Source organism: Lepisma saccharinum, chromosome 1 (genome assembly GCF_977018435.1).
Source record: "Lepisma saccharinum chromosome 1, izLepSacc3.1, whole genome shotgun sequence".
Taxonomy (NCBI): domain Eukaryota; kingdom Metazoa; phylum Arthropoda; class Insecta; order Zygentoma; family Lepismatidae; genus Lepisma; species Lepisma saccharinum.
The window spans coordinates 196,013,281-196,023,561 of NC_139229.1; positions in this window are offsets into that span (position 1 = coordinate 196,013,281).

Sequence of the window (10,281 nt, forward strand, 5' to 3'; positions counted from 1 at the left end):
CATGGAATTAGGACAACTTATCAATTAAGGAGTCCCAAAATTTTATTCTTTGTGAAGGTACATTAAATAAACACTTCACATCTCAGCTGGTGTAGTATTTCTGTTTAGATTGGAACAGTTGTTTCATATACGTAGCAACAGCCATCTTTTGTATAAATTAAACCATTATTGATCCACTTGGCCTCCAAAGAGATACACTTGTGGCAGGAGAGAGTAAAATATTACAAATTCTATACTTGATACACAGTGTTGTGAGAGTGCATCACAAGTCACATGTGATGATATATTTCAGAGTAGAATGGAACTATAGTCTACATTTGACTACAGAACTGTTGACAAAACTTATAGTAACCTTTAGCTGCCAGACCTGTTGCACGTCTGTATTCTCGTTCATGCTGGTGCATTTTGAAGTGCGCTCTTTTCAAACTTGCCGCGAAGTACAAAAATATCGTAACTCAAGAACTAATTGCCGTAGACGGATGAAATTTGTTTTTTTCTTTCCTAAAGACAGGGCTTTTAGCAGAGGTAAATTTTATACATTGTGCCTCCCAATAATTAGTGTTAAACAAAGAAGAAGAAGAAAGTTATTTTTTAAAAAAATGGCATACAGAAAGTCCCTGTCCCGCCTCCCCCCTCAATAGCCCGAAGTGAATTAAAAAATGTAGAATGTAGTGGTCCTACATTCCTACACCCGTGCAAAGTTTCGTTGAAATCAGACTGATACTTCTTGCTGGAAAAAATAGTAACATTTTATAAAGTGACAGTGTTGCCAGCTTCAGGACAATGTCTGGAATTTCGCTTCTAGAATCAGCCCTATGCGATGCTGGATGTTACTTAAAATGTTGCTTTTTACGCGTTCTTACATTTAGAATTTAAATTGTTCAAAAAGATGCAGTGGTTCAGCAGTTATAGCCTTTTATCTTCAATTTATCCCATAGTAATGGAAAGGAAACAAAGGGCTTTTTCAAAAGGCACTTGTTAATAATAGTAACAATGGATGTATTATTTTGTAATTCCAATATATAATACCTTTAGACATAAACTAATGAACAAAAGACAGAACTGAAATATAGTGTGTAGTTTTCAAGAACTGGCACGTTAATTTCTGCAGTGTGCTAGCAAGTGGTCGGGCAAATTTTGACAATCTGGCCTTTGCCCCCACATCCCACCCTGAATCCTTAATTGTCAGACGTTGCTTAAAATGTTGCTTTTTACTCATTCTTGCTTGTAGAATTTAAATTTTTCAAAAAGATGCAGTAGTTTTGAACTGATAGCCACTTTTAGAAATCTATCCCATAATAATATGGTGGTAATGAAGGGAAACAAAGGACTTTTTCAAACTTCGCTTGTTCATAGTAGTAACAATGGATACATTGTTTTGTAATATCACCTTCACATGTATACTAAAGATAAAAAAAGACAGAACCAAAATATTGTGTGTAGTTTTCAAGAAATGGCACGTTAATTGCTGCCGTGCGTTGTTGGTCGAAATATCGATCATGTGCCGTTTAGGGGTTCACATGTGGTGACCAATGGTTAAACTTAAGAACATGAATTTACGTTGTTACTTTTGGCACAGAAATTCCCATGCTTCTTTCTTTTTCATAAATATCAGCAAAAAGCTGTATTTGAGGAGTTATAGCCCATTTTATAAGATCTATCCCATAATACTCAGATGGAAATAAATAACTTTTCAAACTAATTGTTCATAATGATAACAATGGATATATTGTTTTGTAACTTGAATGTGTCGTACCTTCCTATGTATTCAAATGGAACAAAGAAGACAACTGAACTATTGTGCAGTTTTCAAGAAACGGCACATTAATTGCTGCCATGTGGTGTTGGGAGACAGCTGCCTGGAGCAGCTTTACACATGGCAGAAAGACCTATTACCAGCCATATGATAAAAGTTAAAATGCTGAATGGGACATAAGAACAATCAAGCGCAATTGTACTTTTCATTTAGGTGCTTGAAACATAAAGCCTTCTATCTCTTCCCAGCTCTTTCGTTATCTGTGACGAGGATCTAAGATGATGCGTGCTTTCTCTCTTTGCATTGGAACCAAATCAAAATGTTTATTTTCCAGTGCAGCATCAAATCAACTCAAATGCAGAAAATGGCAATGAAGCAGGAAAGTGTAATGAAAATGCAATTAAAATCCCATCAAAATGTGGAATATGTTCACTAGTTCTAACTGAAGAGAAACGGATAAGCATCTTTTTACAGCATATAAAGTGAGCAAGTGAGTGTGTGTGTGTGCACATGTGCACCATACAACACCAAGAAACGTGTAACAGCACATAGAGGGCATCCTGGCAAACAAATTTTCGAAGTACCATTTTTCTTCTAAATGTCTCATTTTGATGCTAGTATTTTGAATGCTATATTTAAGCCATGTGATGCAAATTTAGGATTGCCACTGCAATTTATTTACTGTATCTATTTTTTGTCAGAAAACATAGTAAAAGTGATCACATTCTGTGGAAAGTGTTGTGAAGATTAATCATGCAGATTACACCATCCATAATGCATTTCATATCTATTTATTTTTTTCATATCAAAGAAGGGATTTGTAAGCTTGTCTGCAGATATTCATACTACAGATGGCAGCAGGCCATACCATTCTAAAAATATTGTCATCTGACAAAATAAATAAATCAATCAATAAATGTGAATAGTTACTAAGAAAAATGTCTGTCTTGATGATCCCAACACACAGTGAATTTACATCCACAAGATGTCTGCACAGAACCTAAAGGAAATATGAAACACACCCCACACACACACACACACTGGAGAAATCAAATTTTCATAGCAGCTGTGTACAACTCGTGATCAGAGATGTCCATTTGACTTTGGCCTCAGCCTCAGGACTCCGACCTCATGCAGCTCCCCCCCCCCCACCCCTAAGCCTCCGAACTCCATGTTGGACTCTAGCATCCAACGGCCTCAGCCTCCGAACCCCACTCAGCCTCGCAAGTCTCTTGGAGACTGAGGCCGGGCCTCATCGGGACACCTCTTTTTCAGGCTACTCTGAAAATGTTCCCAGGACAGAGTTTGTTTTTGAGTTTTTCGAAAAGAAGGGTAAATTGTGAACAATAGATAATGTGACAAGACATCATTTCACACAAGGGCGTAACTTGGGACTTAACCCATTAATGCATAAAGTTTACAAACCCCTTTCATGAATTTTTTCTCATGGTTTTGGTATCAGTACAATTCAAATAAGACACAATATATGATACATTTTTATTTTTACAATGTATGTAAGAGATACAGTGCGTCCGATAAATCGGACACTGTGCACTACGATCACTTCCATGTGTCCAATAAATCGGACACTGTGCACAATGATCACTTTCATGTTTTGTCTATAAATAGCTGTCCCAAGGAAAAAGTGTTGCTGTGGAAAATATGTAACCAAAAGAAAATGAAACACTTAAGATCAGTCATGTGCAGTGGCGGATATTGGGTTCCAAAACAGGGGGGGTGGCAAGGTGCCAAATGTAGGGGGCAAATACAGTATATTTCCCTTTGTAGATAAGGTCTATCATAATGCGGGTGCAAAAATGACAAAAAATGGGGAGGCAACTGCCCCCCTTATCGCCGCCTCTGGTCATGTGTATGTTTACATACATACATAAATACATACACATATTTCGAAGAAACAATACAAAAGGAAACATTTGGAATAGAAATCAACAAATATACACAAAATTATTATTACAGTACATAACACAGTCGTCCGATATCAGTTTGTATCTGTGAAAAACTGGAAATCTATCATGTAACCACTACTAGAGCTTTTTTGTCCAGTTCTTGAACCCAAAATCGGATCAGCTTTTCTCTAATGAACTGTTTTGCGTAGTGCCTCCCGTAGTAAGGAATCATACTCTCGTCGATGGAAAGCATTTCTTCCACACCCCCATGCTGTTTGAAAGATGAGGAAAGTTTCTCCAAATATGGCCGTATCTTGTACAGACGATCGGACTCATCTATTTGTGTATTGTCATTCAAATGAATATTATGCAGAATAGTCTCAATCCGACCACAACGAATGCTTTCAGAAAGTATCGAAGTAGTATATTTTTCTTTTGACCAAAACATACGTTTGTTTGAATATTTTGCAAAACCTGACAACAAGAGACCACCAAGAATAACAAGAAGTTCTTCTTTCGTCAAATCAAGATCAAGATTTTTTTGCGAAGCATACAATTTGGATTGATTTGTTATAACATTTAGCATGTCCTCATCAAAAAATAAATTATAAATGTCTAATTGTGATTCACAGTTTCGTGCTTCTTCAGATGGTTCAATAGGGCAGCACTCAGTTTGTAATTAGAATGAAACTAGACTTTTCTTCCACAAGGGTCTTGATTTTGTCTGAAGACGTATTCTTTTTTTGAAGCACCAGTGTTATGTGTAGTGGTAGATGTAGACGCTACATCACTGAATGAACCTTCACAATCAACACAACTTCGTATCTTAGTTTGCATCTCACAAACACTCATTAGCGTATTTTGCCAAAAATTGTTTAGATTAGCCGCATGTTCATTAACAGATTTATCATTGTCTTCTTCTGTATCCTTGCCATCCACTGGTGATGTAACATAAATGAGTTGTTTCTCCTCCTCCACATCTTCATTCTCCAAAGTAGTCAAAGTTTGATCGCACGCACACATACACACACTAATGCACAAACACGCACACATTCACACACTAATGCATAAACACGCACACATACACGCATATATGCATACACATGCACACACACAAACACGCACACATACACACACTAATGCACAAACATGCACGCGCACACACACACATACATACATACACATATATACATTGACAATGTCTAAACATCAAAGGTATCGAAAATTTTACAGGAAATGGAAAATCTGCATGAAGTGCTCAATGTGCATAGAGTCCGATATATCGGACACTATATTTTCTCTCGCAATAGCAGCTCAGGGATGAAACTAATGCACAAATTATTGTTACATATTTGATTACTAATGTTTCTTGCGCATATTTGTCAAAACACATCTCGGATAAATGTCAACTACTACATATGAATTGAAATTAGCTTTCCCGTTACGCAGAAACGCAGTACAGCTCTCTCTCCATGTTTACTCCCTTACAATTTGGCGGGAAATTTACAATGTTGCCAAGCCCGTGGGGTGACATATGCATCAAAGAGGTACCAAAGAACTAGATTTGATAAATATAACCAATTAAACTAAAACAGTGTTACAGAAAATGCAAATATGTCAATGTCCGATTAATCGGACACCATGCATTAATGGGTTAACAGCGGGAGGCAGGGGAATCAAATAGAGGGTTTAATTTTTATGGAAAAAGGCAGAATCGAGAAGTTTTCCATTCCATTAGAATAGCGTCCAGGAATAGTTTGCTACATTTCAGAAATCATAAAATTTACTCTATTTCTTTTTTCTCAGGTCTCACAAGGTCAACAAGATACGCTTAACTTGTAAACGTTAATAAACTTGAAAATTTGGAGGGGAAGTGCCCCCCCTTGCCACCGACGCCTGTGATCTCACATTACCGAATACAACAATGCTGAGATTAAGATATGTGAAAAACTTACTTTAGTGGCCTCATATTGTATACAGAGAATTACACTAATTCAAACTGTATCAATTATTCTAAAATTTCATGTGCATACACAGATAAACAGATCATACACTCTTACAAATATAAAATAATGCAATGCTTTAAGCTAAACAGGTTATGCTATCCTACCTTTCCTGCAAATAAGGATTTAATTCAAAGTATTGTGAATTATTTGTGCGCAATTAGCACAATAGGTAACCCAAGTTCATTTTTTCAGATAAATTTTAAAAAGAGCATCATTTAAAATATTTTTTTTTGGGTTAAGAGTGCAAATTGGTGTTGTTTTTCATTCTGAACAATGGTGCACACAATCGAGGCATTTATTCAAATTGGCGCAATGGATAACATAATTGTTTATGCCAGAATCACTTTAACTGATGATTTCCCGCAAAGGTGAATTTCGTTCGAAATAGTATTAATAGTTTGTGAAGCTTCAATACACTTTTATGAATTCTAAATTGCTACGCTAATGCAGTGTAATTGTGCATTGGAAGAAGAAAATTGAAATAAGTACATGTTCAATGCTTATTTTATTGCTCTTTATTTTAAGGTGATTTTTTAAGTGCCTTCGTGATTTTACTCTTATAGTGCCTTTTTAAATCATTTTTGGTGCCTATTTGAGAGGTTTTTAGTGCCTATAAATCTGCACTCTAATCATTAGTATGATAATAATAATAATAATTGTTAGTATTTGTACTGTTCAAGTTTTATCAATGGCCTGAGCCCCCCTATAAAAATGTCAGCTACATTCATAGTACTATGCAGTCCAGCTACCCTCCCTCTCCGAAAAAAATCGTGCGTATGCCAGTGGACGTAATTGCTACAAAGTCCAGTAGTTGAGGGGACAGGGTGCCAAACGAGATGCCAAATAAAGGAAAGCTCCTAAGCCCTGAGGCCCAAATCAACTCTGGCATGTCTCCTAACAACCAATAGTATATTCTAGGCTTCCTTTCTGAAAGACGAAGACAGTTTCATATATTCCGAATTCTCATAGTATCTATTGGGACACGAGATGTAGCTTTCGTGGTGGTATTGGGCTCTGCGCGATCGAATTCTGCTTGCTCGCGAGGCCCAGCCTCACATGCCCTCAGACCCAGAGTCCAAATCGGCCCCAGTCTCTCAGCTCAAGGTCGGCCTCTGGCCTCATCCAGCCTCAGCCTCTGAACTCTATCTCGGCTTCGGCCTCAGCCTCGCAAGTCTCTTGGAGGCTGGACATCTCTGCTCATGATAAATCCAGCTGCCCAGTGCCTGTTGAGCTTTTCTCTCCACTTCATGAGTTTTTAAACTAGCCCTTCTGGTCCTGTATAAACCATTCAATTTTATATCAGATTGGTAGACTATTTGTTACCACTTATCAGTATCAGTAAAGTAGGTGCAGTGGCACTTCACCACATATTAATGTGCAAAATGTTTTTTTTTTTTTATTAAAATGCCCTTATCACATATACAGGGTGTTTCAAAATGATGTGAATGATAAAAACATGTTCCATGAACAACACAACATAATCACCGATCGAATATTCAGTGAAATAACCAAATAAACTTGGTTAAATAACCAAATAAACTTGGTTAGTTTTCCAACATTATGGCACCACTTTCACATCTCTACCTTGCATATAGCGGATATGAATAAAGTTTGTAATCAGGGAAAGACTTCTTTGACACCCAGTACATTGAAACACATCCTTAAGTTTCTTTTGGAACGGTCCCAGTAGTATTAAATTCTGCCGCCAGGTGCCAGGCTGACCAGTTGTATAATGACTGCCAGTGGTGAGGAGAAAGCATTTTGCGAGAGTAGGTCGGTTGTGAGTGTGCAATGTCAGTTCTGCACATGATTTCACAAAGATCCAACAGCCAAGAACTATATCGCAAACCATTGACGAGAACATGCTGAAACGTGCTTGGATGGAGATTACCATATTGACATGTGCAGAGTGACAAAGGGTCCTCACATTGAGCATTTAAGAGTTAACTTCGCGATAACCTTTGGCACTTAAACTTGGACAGTTACATTACACAATTTATGAAAAAAATATAACGAGTTGAAGTCGTTCACATAATTTTGAAATACAGTGTATTAGTATTAAAAGAAACATATTCATGCTTTATAGTCTCTTACATGGTGTGCACCCTCGGTAAAGAAGTTGAACTAAGTGTATATTTTTACCAGTGTCATTTACTTTCGTGCAGTTTTAAGAGAAATATGAATCCTGTTCAGTGGTGTGGCGTGACTTTTCAAAATTATGCCTGCTAGATGTTATCAGCCCCCCCCCCCAAAGTCTTCCATCTAGATTTTTGTTCATCTAGTTCTTTTTTTTTTTTTTAATCTGCACAGTAATTTAGCCACAAACACTCCTAGCAAGAACTCCCACTCATGAGACAGTTACTGCGAAAATCCAATGAATAGTGGTCGAGCTTGTCAATTCTTTATCTTGATCCTTTGCAATTGCAGTGGAAAGGGGAAGAAGAATAACCACACATTTCTAGGGCCAGTTTGACGTTTGCGTGGTGAACAGACGACAGAACTCCCCTCCTCCAGTGACAGTCAATGTGGAAGGGAAGCCCAGCTGTACGTACTACTGTTGCCAACTTAGTATTTTGGAGCAAGGTTTGCCCAAATCACAAATCGCACCAAGGAACTATATTTTCATCTAATACGTGGGTTAAGTCATAAGTCATGGCAACTATTCTTTTTCTCGCGAACAGGGGACAATACGAAAAATCTAAGATGTACGTTTGAAAGTGTATGGAATGTACTTTCGAAAGAAGCCACCAGATGGTGTATGTGAACAACGGTGGGGTAGTAAGCACGCACCCAAGTTCAGTCGGTGAGTGACAGCATTTGAAAATGGAGGTCATAAAGCAGGAGCAACATTCTTACGTTAAAATAGCAGTTCTCTGCGGCAGAAATGCACGGGAATGCCACACAGAGCTACGGGAAGCTCTGGGTGTGAATGCCATGCCCTATCGAACAGTGGCGAAGTGGGTGGAGACCTTCAAACAGGGCAGAGTGTCAACTGCAGATCTGCCTCATAATAAAACACTGTTGTCCAATATCCTGTGTTCTGCCTCTTCCCTACGACAGTCTCCTGCATCCAGACTTCGTCTGGTGGTTTCATTCTAAGGTACATTCCATACACTTTCAAACGTACATCTTAGATTTTTCTTGTTGTCCCTTGTTTGCGAGAAAAAAAATAGTTGCCATGACTTATGACTTAACCCTCGTACTTAACTGGTCTCAGTTGTAGTTCAAGCCAGCCTTGGCTTTGCAGTCTACCTCTAGTGTGACAACACTGGCCTGTGTCCGGCAGGTCTCACCTGTAACTGGGCCCCTAACAGGCATATGAATAACCCCTGTCACACTTGCCCTGCTCTTCCTTTGCATTGTCACCTTCTACTCTTGTTACCTTTTGAGGGAAGCAGTACGGCTTCCCTCTTCGCTTCTGTTGGCTGCAGAAAAATGTCCTGCAATATCTACTCAATGGCAACACTATGGTTAACATATTTAACAATGTCATTTATTGGTTAACATATTTAACAATGTCATTTTATTGAAGCAACTTTTTAATTCTTTACTGTTACCTACGATAACACCGGTTACAGGCACACCACGCTGCCGATCCTGTTTATGATTTAGTGTGTTGGAAAAATGTAGATAAGAAGGATGTTTTACATTGTGGGCATCCTACTAAATCCCTAACACTCAATGGTAGTGACGAAATTAAGAAATCCAGTAATGTCAATTTTAAATGTCCATGGAACGAAGCTTTGCATGCATCACAGATAAAAACATCTCAGGAATGCAATTTCACGAGAGAGAGATTTGCTTTGTTAGCGAAGATTGCAATTCAGAAAGAACTGTTACTTTTGCTAATTTCACGAGGACAGCACTGAGAGGTTTGCAGCCTTAAAAGGATGGAAGGATCTACAGTACTTGATATACAAGAAATAGGCAAGTTCCATTGTTAAAATAAGAATGTGTAACTAATGACTACTACTGGATTAAAAAATTATGGATATATGAATTTTTGTGTAAAAATTTAAATTTTCTCCTTACACTTCCTTTATTGAGAGGTAAAATTAATAAATTTCATCTCTGCAAAGCATCCTGTTATTTGAAGAAAAAAAAAATTCTCTCTCTACTACAATTAATTCCCTTTGAAAAATTCCTGTAATAATATTTTTGTGCCAGCTCAGTGTCTAATCACATTAAGAGGTCGATTTTTGACCACCAAAATTTGAGTCCTAGCCTGAGCATGGGTTTTCTTTGTGAGCGTCCCATCATCACTCATCCTCATCATCATGATTAGTCAAAAGTACCACAAAATCAATACAAACAAAAAAAATACGAATAGAAAATAACATGTATGCAATTTTCAGCTAGCTTAATAAATAGCTTACACTGCAACATAAGGTGAAATTCAAAACTCACAATTCTAGTTTTTTTTCTAATACTGCATTTTGATGATTTGATGTGTATATATTGTTATTTTCCTAAGACAGATCCTAGATACGTCATCTGGTCACATTTACAGGGTGGTGCACAAATAGTTGACACATTTGAAATTTGGATTGCAAATTTGTTTTTAAATATTACATGTTCATATTATGACTTGCAGAATAGTATACCTGTAGAA